Source organism: Cydia fagiglandana, chromosome 17, assembly GCF_963556715.1.
Source record: "Cydia fagiglandana chromosome 17, ilCydFagi1.1, whole genome shotgun sequence".
In the NCBI taxonomy this organism is placed as follows: domain Eukaryota; kingdom Metazoa; phylum Arthropoda; class Insecta; order Lepidoptera; family Tortricidae; genus Cydia; species Cydia fagiglandana.
In genome coordinates this window covers 1,249,221-1,263,539 of record NC_085948.1, presented here as the reverse complement: position 1 = coordinate 1,263,539, position 14,319 = coordinate 1,249,221, and the positions used below count along the sequence as shown (strand labels likewise).

General features: G+C 36.9%; 1 protein-coding gene across 1 annotated transcript in view; it reads right to left on the bottom strand.

Moving 5' to 3' along the window:
* Positions 1-14,319, bottom strand: part of LOC134672778 (ankyrin repeat domain-containing protein 6) — a 127,575-nt gene that overhangs the window by 86,085 nt on the left and 27,171 nt on the right. The gene's annotated exons all lie outside the window — the stretch shown is intronic.

Here is a 14,319-nt window from a genome sequence, read left to right as displayed (position 1 = left end):
CAAACAACACAAGCCTTATTGAGTTACCGAGGTACTAAAATATCCTAAAGGCCCCTGCACATATTGGGACAACGCAAGCCACTCCAAGGGACGCAGCCATGCGGTAGAATCAGATAGCAATATCACTTGCTCCCTCTAACGCATAAATGCGTCCCCCAGACTGGCCCACGCTGACCCAATATGTACAGAAGCCTTTAGATAGTTGTCCCATAATATTTATTTATTTGGTCAAAGCTCTACAATCTGACAGTTATTATTTCCTGATACATTAAGTAAGTAAATAACACCAGCGCATTGTTAACATCCAAGATGGCGGCGTTCTTGGAATCGATCTACAACCGACAAAAACTTGAATTAATTTCGAGTCGTAATTTATATTGGGTCGTTGATATCAATCTTATTTCACGTTATGTGTCTACTATGCAAATATAGCATGTCATGTTTATTGTGATTTATTTATATCACCTAGTTTAGTTTGCCTGGTTTTGTTTTTTTAATAAATTTTAAAGTTTTTTTTTAATTTAAGTGGCGACTGTACATACGCATAACCATAACTAATTTGTAAAAAAATGATATCTCCTTTTTTAGGTTTTCAACTTGAAAACATACGAGATTTCGAAAAGTTTTCTTTAATTGTCTTTAATTATATGCGACCTTTTTTCTTTACTTCCATCTTTATAGCAGAAAAGAAAACTTACAGTAAAAAGAAGGACTTAATGCCATAATAAGGCATCACTATAATACATATAGTTAATTACTTCGAGATTTACATGCAAACGAAAAACCATTTTCAAGATACGAGTATATAGGTAGGTAGGTACATAACCAATTAAAGAAAAAAAACAATCAAAACGGCAATGGCAAGCTCTAACTGGTGCAGTTATATATATTTCTACTTCATCATGGCCGTTTAGAATTAATATATTAGCAAATACCCTACAATCTGTAATATTAATATTCAAAATCAATTTAGCCGTTCGCGGCGAATGCAAATTGAATAACGGGGTGCAACATAGCTCAATTAAGGCTGTGTTAAGTCTAGACTACAGATTAATTAATGTAAGTGCAAGTTGATTATAAGAAGTGGCGCGGAATGATCATGAAATTATTATCAGTTTTGTATAAACATATTTTAGTAAAGTATGGAACGGCTGTGCTTTTTTATCTGTTTTTTTGCTCAACTTGGCGGCCTACCATCTGCACTACTATGCCCCCAAAACATTAACAACTGAAATGTGAACTACTGTGCCCCCAGATCCTACAATTTACTACACTGGCACTAGCTATTATTAGGAAGGCAGTGCCTTGGTGTACAAAATAACGACCTCATGTGGCCGCGACCTTCAGTCATGAGGAATCGAGGAAGAAGAAGAAGTGCCCCCAGAATATTATCAGCTAAATTATGCACTTCTGTGCCCCCTAGACATGGACAAATTAATAACATTTTTTGAATAAAATTGTTAGTTATTGGATCTCAGGGCAGAGGAAACCGAAAACGGAGATGGCGATAACGAGGGGAGGCCTGTGGCCAATAGTGGGATACTCTTATATACAGGGCGTCCCACGGCGATGCCACATGGAGGGAAAGTACCTTAAATATCATAGATAGCATATTTTGCTGAAAGAAGACTTCATTTTATTTTTAAAACTTAGTTAAATTGCATTCATACTTTTTTAATTTTTTTTGAAAAAAAATGTATGGAAAAAAATTATAGCGTCATTGGAGGAAAAGTACCTTAATTATTGTAAATGAACATCTTACTGAAAGAAGACATTATTTCGATTTAAAAAAACAAATTGAATTGCATTTTAAATAATTTCATGGTTAAACCGGGAATCGAACCCGCTACACGAGAAAAAAAATACGTGGCAGTCTTTTCTTGGTCCGACTGTGGCTAAATAAATTGAAATATCATTCTGATGTGTAGAATAAAGAAAAGCAAAACATTATAAGTATATACGGTATCGAAAGTATGTAAATGTTGGCCAACCGATGAAGTCTTCAATATTTATTAAACAGTTCCCAATGCATAATTCGAAATTTAAAATAACGTTTTAAATCTGAATCTAATTAATATTAATTTACGGCAGGTTGTTTTTATAACCTAATCGCAGATGTTACTTTTTATTGCCAGATTATTTATTGTCGACGCAAATACGTACCCAAACAGCGCTAAAAGGTTTTATATTTTTAGCTTGCACTGTCTCTGGGGTCAATTCTGGTTTATCAATTTGTTAATGGTTTTGATCTCGTTTCGATGCGACTTTGACCCAAATTACAATTGCATATCGTAAAAAAAATTGTAAAATCTTACCTTGGAACCTAAAATGCTCTAGTGCAGAAACGTGAAGTGTAGTCATTTTCTGCACACCTTTTAGAACAACAATGACCCTTTTTTAGAGCATGAGAAATGAAAAATAAATCATTACTCGTGTGATGTTTTTATGAAACGAGCTGAAGGCGAAAGCGAAAGGCGAAAAACCTATGTATTTTACCACACTGGTATTTTATGCGTATGGTATTTTAATGCCTTTCATTATGTAGCAGTCACATAAACTACTATAATATTACAACAATTTAGTAAATAACTTTCAACTGGCTACTGCTTGGAGATCTGCTTTAGTGTCCATGTTCAGATATTAATGCGCAAAATTCCTGATTATATCTGACAACTATAGTACATCGTCGCACTTGTTTATATTTGTGTATCATAAATGCCTTCATTAAATTAGCAGATTCCTAAAGTTATAGCACTTTTATGAGTCAGTTCATAAAGTATGACGTTTATGACTTAATTTCACCTTTGCAACCGTAAGCTCCACAAATGTATACGATTTTGTACTTTACCTCTTGGTGATAAGGTTCTTTATGATTTAATTTCACCATCGCAACCGTAAGTAACATAAAAATGTATATGAATCTTTACTTTATTCCTTGGTATTAAGGTTCAAACGTATATAGTTATGTTACTGACTACGATTTGATCTTTGACCAGCAAATTATCTGCATAACGAGTTAACAAGAAGTTAACTGTAGTTTAATGCGCGTATCTAATTTGCTATTAGGATAATCCTCTATTAGAATGTAAAATGGCTTTGAAATTCCTTCATTGCTTTAGAATTTACAACCTTTTTATTTTAGCAGGCATTTGGATTAAGAAATTAGTGAAACAAGTTTATGGTATTGTATCTTGTGTCTTATACCTTGGAGATAAGATTCATAATAGTATATCGTTTTTCTTGTACAGCTTTGTTGACTTTTATTTCTGGGAATAAAACAAGTGTCTCCAAAGAGATAAGAAGTTGATATATGTAAGTGTTTTAACCCTAATCTTGGCAGTGTATCTTTAAATGCACACAATTTTAACTTAATATTTTTGCATATTAAATTAAAACCGACTTTCAAAAGGGGGAGGTTCTAAAATGATCCGGGTCTCGTTTGAAACATTCAAGTCAGTAGGTACCTATAAATATTATAAATATTATTGGGAACGACATTCGGAAGATTGCGGGTCACTTCTGGATGAGATTGGCTTAGGACCGGGACAAATGTATTACTCGAAGAGAGGCCTATATGCTCAAGGGCTGATATGATGATGATGATATTATAATGGGATCTAGAGTGAACTCTTCCAACATCCTATTCCTAGGCATACCTATAGTGATATTGGTATAATCAAATATAATTATTAATTTTATAGTAACTCTTGTGTTTACTTTGGAAAACCTTTGGGGCAATGGAACTGCTGACCATGGCATTTTAAACTATTTTGAAAAGTATGTTTTCTTTTGTATACAGTTTCTGCTAGAAGGTTTTTAAGGTTAAATCAATTAAGGGCCCAAAATGAATAAAAACACGAGTATTTTATATATGTTTTATGTTTAGAAGCAGATAGTTAATCGCTTTTTGATGGCTAACTCATTAAGGATAATGAAACAATACGACAGAGTCACGAGCCACGATTACCTGGCCCTTACCTATTCTACATTTAGGGTTGGCTCCACGTTTTTATGTTGGTTGTTTAAATGTCTGAATTATTTAAATTTGTAATAAATAGGTACTGTATTGTACGAAAAAATTTAGGTAAAATGTGTCAATGTGTCACACACGGGTCAATGTGTGTGAGCAGATAAACAGTGTCGCTTAGCTTCAAACTCGGTTAAATCCATTCCACCCTCTCAGCAAATATCTATTATTACCTTTTCTTGATACCAAAATCGCATAATCTGACAAATGGATTTCTCCGAGTTTGAAGTTAAGCGACTCATTTAATGCGAAGTTATCTCTACTAGTATGTAATACAATGCTGAGAAATAGCTGGTCCGTGTCATAATCGAGTGAGCGAAACCAGGTCTTTTAGTAACAAGGATGTATGCAAGGTTTGCACGATGGATCTGAATTGTATGGGAAGATCCGGGTATTCGATTGCAGATCCGGATAATTTTATACATTTCGGATCCGGACTGCAAACCCTAGCTGTCACTCCTCGACCGATGAAAAAATGTATCTTGTATCTTTAAATACGACCAAAACTTGTGTTATTATATTTTTCAAATCTGAGGCGTATTTGATACAATTCTACTTGTGTTTTTTATTTGTTAGTAATAGTGACAACCCTATTACGGTATGTAGTCTCAAAATAAGGGGCGTTTGAATTCCTTCGACCGAGGTGCACAATCGCCTTCTCACGATCTAACTCATTAACTGCGATAAAAAGTGAAGTTTTCCTTTAAAGGCAGTCAGGGATATACTCGTACCTTCTACCTATTGTATTTGGCGTTTAGGTACAGTGTTTGTAAATATGTATATTTATGTAATTCAAAACATACAGCTGTGAGTGTGACTTAAAACATTTAAATGAGGAAAGAGTAGGTCTTGCCTTTGCTAACAAACGTAACAAATTAACCTTGATAAGAGTAACCTTGATGGAGACTTTAAAAATCCGTGCCACAGTAAATATTTCTAACGCTACCCAAGTATAGTAGCATTGCAACCGGCAATCTTTCTGCTCCAAAACACAATAACCACAAGACTGAAGCCATTGTTGCTTGGGAAATTAGTACCATTAACGTACCGCTAAACGGCGGTTAAACTGCGGTTTAGAGGCGGTTAGCGGTGAACGGGAGCGGGGGCACTGGGGCTCGGTAAAAATAGATAGTTTGCTATGAATAGTTGACATAAATACATATATTACCTACTAATATTGTAGGTCGTAGTTCCAAACGTCAGTTTTCAAGCATGCAGCAAAGAAAATGTGTCGTTTTAAGGCAGAAGGTTCTATATTTTTAGATATTATACCTAAGAACTGATGTAAAAAGTAATGAAATAAATGCATTTGTATTTGTATTACGAAAACGGCGGTTTCTTAATTATTACAATAGACAATAAGTTACCTCAGAGTGTTTTCACATTGCCTGATCCGATATCCGATGTCGGATGAAAGTAAAATGTGAGATCTATGTGTCTTTATCTACCTACATAGTTATTACTAAAAAACGATAGATAAAAAAGCGGACTTGGAGAGTGCCATATGGCATCATAATAATAATAATAATAACCCCGCGGGGGCAGCTTGTGGCGAGCTGACGGTGAGTGGCGACACCGCGGACCCCTATTCCAGAGGGCCCTGTCATCTGGCCCTCGCCTCTGTGCTTGCCTTGATTGGCCGGCCAGAGTGGAGTCGCAAGAGCGGGACCTATGCTCCAGGTTGGAAGTGTAAAATGTCATAACGCCGGCGGCCCTTGAACGGATTACCGGGATCTGGCTACCGCAGACTCACCTCTCGACAACCTCACAACCGCTCCAAAGTGTTGCCCTGTTGTCGCACTGTGCGTGCGGCCATTGCGGGGCCCACTCAATGAGTTGGCGAGTCACCACCTGTCTTATACAATTTTGAGACTGATTGTCACGGCAGGTGTCCGCTAGTCTCTCCCATAGCCCATTATCCAGTCCATCCAACTTTCAAATCTATAGCCCATGACCTTAGTTCCCATCGCAGCACAAAAGTGCTGCACTGCAATAGTCTTTGCACCTGGCGGGGACCATCTCTTGATGTATCACATTGTGCGTTCGGGGATAGTATCCGCCACGTGTATCCCTTGCTTTTAGATTAAAGTGTCTTAAAGGGCCTCTGCGCTGTTGGCTTCGGCCCCGCGTACGCCTCCCAAAGGTCCGGGACCCCATGGTCCCGAGATATGGAAAAGACATACAAATAATAATAATAATCATTTATTTATTTCATCATCATATGGAACTCTCCTGCAGTTGTTTTTCTCACAGGCGTCTTCCAACATTTGATATCGGAAAGGCGCTTTCGATAAATTTAGCCATGTCGGAGCCCTAAGTCACTGTCGGAAAACGTTGTAAATGTAACGGTCGGAAGTCAACTGAAGCTGCATTATAACTTGATTCGGGACTTCGTAAAAACAAGTAGAGTTCTTTACGACTAGAGTAAAAGCCAATAGGAGTGGTCATTTCTCCATACAAACGTCCTCGACTGTTTCCTCCGTGGGTTTTGATGCTAGAGCAATGATTTTTTCAACACAGATTAATATTGTCAATGTCTGTGTCGGACCGTTTTGATTTTTTTGATATTTCTGTTTTTTAAGGCGCTAGAGTCCTTCAAAAATGGTCAAAATGGCCTCATTGACTATGCCGCAATGAGAGGCGTAGTATTCAAAACTGATATCAATTAGCCAAAAAAGCAAAACGGTCCGACACAGATAATTTCACAATCATTTAAATTTCCAAATTTGGTTACGATTGGTTAAGTTTTGGAGGAGGAAACAGTCGAGTACGAAACCTCCATTTTTGAGATTTTTACGCAGGATTTTTCGCCTTGTCCTTATCGCACTAGTTTTAGGAGCCGCTTCCGTTAGCGAGAAGGGTATATTTATAGTTCGTAGGTTTCTAATAGAGCCCGAGCTAATTCTATTGTCTATTGTTAAGTAAAACCTCGTGCCACGTGCCACAACCACCTGCATAAAAAGTACAGTACTTCGGTTATACTGAGTGCCGGCGAGTCGAACACTACAGAACCAGTCTAAAATGTGTCATCGAGATGCGTAACAAAGGCGCGTTATCGGAGAGCGCACCTACACTGGTTTTTTGAGCGGTCGACTAGCCCGCGCTAGGTGCCAAATAGAATAAGTATGACCCTTTTTTGCAGGTACGAGTAAGTAGCACGTGCGGTCACAAAACAGATAGGTACAGAAATCAACCTACATACAAAGCGCGCTCGAGCAACGCACACATAGACACTGCTCACGGACACGATATCTCGGACCAGTTGGGACCAGTCCGAGCGCGAGTGCCATCCGCTTGAGACACGCGTCTGTGAACTTTTTTGTGCAATAATGGAGAAACAAAACAAAAAGTTATTATAACTGTACAGTGGACGGTTGTTTAAATTCAACATTAAACGGTGAATTGTCGTTTTTTAAGCTACCAGTGGTTTCAGAGAGAATGCGTATGCGAATTTATTACATTGTACATGAGAATGCGAATTTATTACACTTAAAAATATAATAATCGTGTATTTCGCCAATCTCGGAATCATCGCAAGATATTTTCTGTGGCAAATTTGTAATATAAAAATGACATTAAAATTAAAATACCTATTTGAGTTATTAATGTTATTATTAATTTATATTTCCATTCTTCCCGTTTCATCCTCAACAATAAATCAAACAACTAAATACGAGATACGATACGATAGATACGAGTGCCACTACCACGATAGTTTTTTGTGCATAAGTCATAGTTCGCAACAATCGCAACCCTAGAGCGACCGCCGAGTGTAGGTATGAAAAGTAAAGTACATACATGTGATTGACTTCTGTACTTCTGATCTTCGTCTCGAGCTCATTCCTTACTTTGTGCTAATGTTAAGAAATGTAATATTAACTTTGAGTTTAGTCTAGTAGATTCAGCAATTATTGTTAAAACATTCAAGTCACTCAATTTAAAGAAAACGGAAGACTTATGGGGAACATCCGTTAGAGTCATTAGTCATGTCTTGGACGTAATAGCGCCTTACTTAGCCGTAATTTATAATATTTCAATTTCACAAGGAGTCTTTCCAGATCTTATGAAATATAGCAAAGTCATACCTCTTTTTAAATCGGGTGATTCGAGTGATATGGCTAATTACCGTCCAATATCAATACTTCCTGTACTAAGTAAAGTTTTTGAAAAGTTAATGTTAAATGATCTACTGGGTCACTTCAACAGACATACTTTACTCATAAGCAATCAGTTTGGTTTCACAAAGGGCCGTTCCACGACCGATGCTGCTTCGGTACTTATTAAACATATTTATGATATTTGGGAAAATTCTTGTGATGCAATTGGCATATTTTGTGATCTTTCTAAAGCATTTGATTGTGTGGATCATGGAACGCTCATTTTGAAATTAGAACACTATGGTCTGTCAGTAAATGCCCTAAACTTTATGTCTTCTTACCTTAGCAACAGAACACAAACAGTTGTTGTAAACAAAACCCGGTCTAGCGGTACTGTAGTCCAATTAGGAGTGCCACAAGGTTCTATTTTGGGTCCATTCCTGTTTTTGGTTTATATAAATGATTTGCCATGTGTAGTAGAAAATCTTTGTGAAATTGTTCTTTTTGCTGATGACACATCATTACTTTTTAAGGTTGATCGTAAATCTACCGATTACAGTGTAATTAACAGCACACTCGTTAATGTACTAAACTGGTTTACTATGAACAATTTGCTTCTTAATGCTAAGAAAACTAAATGCATTCGATTTTCTTTGCCGAATGTTAAACCAGTCGATACTAAGATACTTTTGAATAATGAATGCTTAGAGATGGTAGATAAAGCACTGTTTCTTGGTTTAACATTGGACAAAAATCTACAATGGAGTCCTCATATAAGAACACTAGCAAACAAATTAAGTTCGGCCGCTTACGCTGTGAGGAGAATTAGACAATTGACTAATGTTGAGACAGCTCGCCTTGTTTATTATAGTTATTTTCATAGTGTAATGTCATATGGTATTCTGGTTTGGGGCAAAGCAGCTGACATACAGACTATATTTGTCTTACAAAAGAGAGCCATTCGTTCTATATATAATTTAAGGGTGCGTGAATCATTAAGAGAACTTTTTAAAGAAATTAATATTTTAACTGTAGCTTCCCAATACATATATGATAGTATTATTTATGTTGTTAAGAATCTAGACTCCTTCACTAAGAATTCTGATGTCCATAACTATAATACTAGAAATAAAAATAAGCTTGCTATCAGAAAGTTTCGTGTTCGTAAAGTACAGAAGTCATTCGTTGGGCAATGCATTCATTTTTATAACAAGTTACCTGAGGATGCTTTAAGATTACCCTTTCCAGCTCTTAAGAATTACTTAAAAAAGTCATTGATGTTGAAGGCTTATTACAGAGTCGAGGACTACTTGACAGACATGGTCCAAACCAGAAACTGTAATAACGACAAGTAGCAATTAAAAACATTGTATTATGTGTAGAGTTAAAGGTGACTCAGCTCAGGTAAGAAAGCACATCAAATTGTATGAAAGCATCTCATAACAATCAGTTAGATTCATATAATATGTATTCTCATTTCTTTTATTGATTTTATTTTCTTTTCCTTTTGTAAGATTTGATTTGTTTTCTGAAAGAGCTACGTATTTGTGATTTCATGTGCATATATGTTTATTTTTTATATCAAATTCTATAAAGTTATGTACTCACTGAGTATAATTGCATGAATTCTATAGTAACTTAAATTGTATTAATTACTCGTAATGCATGTTAATTATAAGATGTAATAATGTTTTGAAAAGATGTGTCCCGCCGAGTTTGTTGCCGGTCCCATATTGGGATACCCTCCTACAATTGAGGGGGGATTTAAATCTTCTCGGGGCAGAGGTGTACGGTTGGAGCCGGTAAATTTATTTGACGTTCATAAGCGCATTGTAATATGCCTACTTGAATAAACTATTTTTTATCTTTATCTTTACTTATATATTTTGTGGTGCGGTTTTAAGTACTTAACAATAGACATAGCATTAGCCGCCGGGCTCTGTTACAAAGCTACGAACTACACCTAAAATGTTTAAAACTCAGCTCCTGTTTCGTCTTGACTCGAGTTCCTACCAACACTACCATAAACAAATACAAAGTACCAAAGTAATTATTCCCGGCGGCACATTCAGCCACAGGTCGTTACGTGCGCGTCTAATCTGTTGTGCCGCAACAAAGATGGCGGAACTAAATGCCGTTTCATTACACGCATACAGGATTGTCTAAGGATCATTTAGAATCTTTATTATTTTTAATAGCTTTTATACATATAGTCCGTTTTTTTTAGCATTAGAAAGAACTTCGCAGAAGTAAGCTTGTGGTTCCAAATCCGGCACTTTTAGCGGTAATAATTTGAAGTAAATTATATGTATTGACCATGCTGCATTAGATAATTCAATAATTATTAACAATTAAAGAGCCTGACAAAAACTGCATGCTTGCTTCTGTGGAGTTCTTTCTAATGCTAAAAAAAACGAACTATAGGTATTTAATTTGTCTAAGACATTTTATACTTCTTCTTCCTCGCGTTATCTCGGCATTTTGTCACGGCTCATGGGAGCCTTGGCTCCGTTTGACAACTAATCCCGTGATTTGACGTAGGCACAAGTTTTTATGAAAGCGACTGCCATCTGATCTTCCAACCCAGAGGGGAAACTAGGCCTTATAGGTATTAGTCCGGTTCCTCACGATGTTTTCCTTCAGCAAAAAGCGACTAGTAAATATCAAATGATATTTCGTATTGGTACGAGCCGGGGTTTGAAAGTTTCAAACCCATATATACAAATTTTTTAGTATAGTATACAATGGTTTCAAATTGAAACCATTGTATACTATTCCAGTTTAATTGTATTGTACTTCTATGGATAAAAGTACAACTTTATGTTTCGATGGATGACAGATAATCTTCCAAAATGCACTCCGAAAAAAAAACGCCACGCGGACGCGTCCGATATTTTATGTGCGATAATTCCCACAACGGGAAACTAACGCGTTTAGTGTTGCAGTTCAATAACCGCGACCGACGTCTGTTAGTAGTCTATAGCCATGGAAACAACGAGGTACAGCGTAAAACAGTTAGACCACTTTGCCGGTTATTAAATCCACACTTGTGAACGAGGCCCGATGTCAGACTCGATGTCGAGTCATGACCATTGAAAGGGTCGTTATCCGTTTCACAAAATATCAGAACATCGATAGCAATATTGGAAATAATATAAAAAAATGTGGTCTTGAATTGCTAAAAATATTAAATTTTTGATATTTTAACACTGAAACGATTTTAACACCGTTCTGTTCGTGAAACGTAACAAGACTCATCGGGTCCGATATCGGGCCCCGTTCGCAAGTGCCCGGCGACCGTGTGGATAAAATAAACCCTTTAACATTTATTCAAACGGGGGGTAAGTTTAGAAAAAAATCTGGTGTTATCCTAGACCCAGCCCAGGGTCCACGGGCACCATGCACCCATTTTCTCCCTTCTAAATGTTTCGGTAGTGATACATTTAAAACCTCTCAAATTATTTGTTAAAGAATCATGAGCAGTCCCCCATCTTAAAATGACCAAGCTGTAATGTGCTGTGGGGATCACAGGCCGAGGTTGAGGGTTAATTGCGTCCCTCAGACTCCATAGGTATTACTTCGGGTCTACACCGACCGTGTAGCAACAAGCCGTGAAACTTTATCTAGGTATTAAATGTCGCAATTTGGATGGAGGAAATGTTGTCTACAGGTATTGAACTGGAATCATTTATTAAAGCTACTTTAACTAAAATTTGCATTTATGTAACTGCTACTTAAAATAAGCTAGCGTTCAAAAAAGTTGGGTGAAATTTGACTTTCTAACTTCGATAAAATTTTATTTTTACATGTGTAAACTAAATGGTGTATATAATAAGTGGTTCGGACGTTTGTATTTTAGTTTGTATTTTATTTTGGGTAGTTCCATTTCATAACTTTGACGATAAAGAGGAAAACCCACCTCACCGTAGTGCCTCGTATTTGGGGTGAGAGGGTTTTTCATACAAAGGTGATTTTGGAAGATTGTTGGATCGATTTTTTTTTATTATGCGTATTACTATAGCCCCATTTTAAATTGGAATACATTATTTTTGTAGCAGTAGCCTTAAAATCCCTTCTCACCCCCCTCTCAAACCTTCTCTCCCCATTCATAGCCCAACTCTCCCCGCGAAACCTACTCACCCCGTTTTACAGTACTTACTCAAGAAGAAGAGACTACAAAAATGAGTACATAATACATATGAGATATGATTATTTAGGTACAAATGAGTGTAAGACCTGAGTGGACGTTCGAAGCGGGGCGTTTGGTGGGGCGTCGGGCTCACAAGTGATTTGAGCAGCGTGCAATAAAGCCGCTCCTAAAGCAATTAACAAGATATTAACACTAATATAAAATAATTTTTTTAAATTACTACCCAAGATAACACATTAGTATTATTAGAATAACCAAATCGTGAGGAATGGAAACAGGGGGGGAGGGGGCAACAGCAAGTATTGAACATGTAAACTCGTCGATGTGGTCGGTTCGCACCCGATGGACCCATGTTTTACACAGCGAGCGATATCTGCGCGTGATCAACTCCACGCCACCACGCCCTCTTACTTGCCAGAATATAAGTTTAGCCTTTAGGTACTTCTGATATTGATATTTAAAGACAATATATTACATATTCCATTTTCTAAATGCCAACCTGGTATTTGCTACAAAGGGTCTCGACGTAAAGGCGTAAATGTGGTCATTCATTTGAATGCCCTGACTTGGAAATTTTCAATTCGTATTCGTACCTATATTAAAACTGTCTTGTTTAATAAGTTGACAAAAAGTATTTACAATGAAAAATGTCTTTAATAATAATAGTAAAATGTGCAATGAAGGCAATGAACGATTAATAAAAACCCGACAATTTTTTTTCGATGTCTAACTACAGTAACTACCTATACACATACCTATGTAGATAGGTATGTAAGTATCCATTGTAGGCACTGTATCATATCGATTTTATTTCGCATGTAACCATTACCTAATTTTTTTTATTAATACAGTAGGCAAACAAACAGACGAATCGCCTGATGCTAAGCGATTACCGTCGCCCAAGGATACCTGCAACACCAGAGGGGTTGTAAGTGGGTCACAACGTTTAAGATGGGAGTACGCTCTTTTCTTTTTTTTTTTCTATTTTCTTTTCTTTTTTTCTTTTCTTTTCTTTTTTTTTGCGTTTTCTTTTCTTTTTCTTTTTTTTCTTTTTCTTTTCTTTTTCTTTTTTAAGGTTTGAAGGTCGTATCAGTCCGTAAATACCGCACGCGACAGTTTAATATTCCATAGTTTGGCTGTGCGAAGCAGGAAGTTTATGGAGAAACGCACAATTGAGGACTGCCAAAATAACTTCGAAAAGTATTTTAAAATTATAAAAAAACATGTCCATCTTTAGGTTACTAATTTACATATGTGTACCAAATTTCAACGGACAGACAGACAGACGCACGAGTGATCCTATAAGGATTCCGTTTTTTCCTTTTGAGGTACGGAACCCTAAAAAATATGAATTTTATGATATCCATCATTGATTGATGTAAATCAAAACAAAAAACAAAAGGGGTATTTGAAATTAGTGAGTATAATGAATTAGTGAGTTCCCAGCGGCGTGAGGAACAAAATGGCCGCCCGTGGTGCCGTTCGTACGATTAATTACGACAATGAAGAGGCAGTGCACTTGTTTTTATGAATATAGGCTCCCTTTACAATCCCATGCTGTTTTGGTTCATTGCGATAAAAAGTGAACAAGTCGGTATGTGTTAGTGCCTTGAGCTTTGAAGAGTGGTATAGAAAGACGTGGCATTGTTGGCAACGGTACCTACTAACCTACTATACACAATTCAAACTTGAAAAAACTTTGTTGCCAAAATATGATTAATAGGTTGATAGTCACAGATCACATCACATCATCAGTGAGGCAGGGTTTTTATGAAAGCGACCGCCATCTGACCTTACCAGAGTGGAAACTAGACCTTATTGGGGTTAGTGTTCCTCAGGATGTTTTCTTTACCGAAAAGCGACTGGTAAATGTCAAATGATATTTCGTACAAAAGTTCCAAATCTCATTGGTATTGGTACGAGCCGTGGTTTGAACCCGAGACCTCCGGATCGAAAGTCGCACGTCCTTACAGCTAGGCTATCAAGACTGTACCTATCACAAAAACCTGCTCAACCAGATGTAGGTACCCTACAGGAAGTAAGCC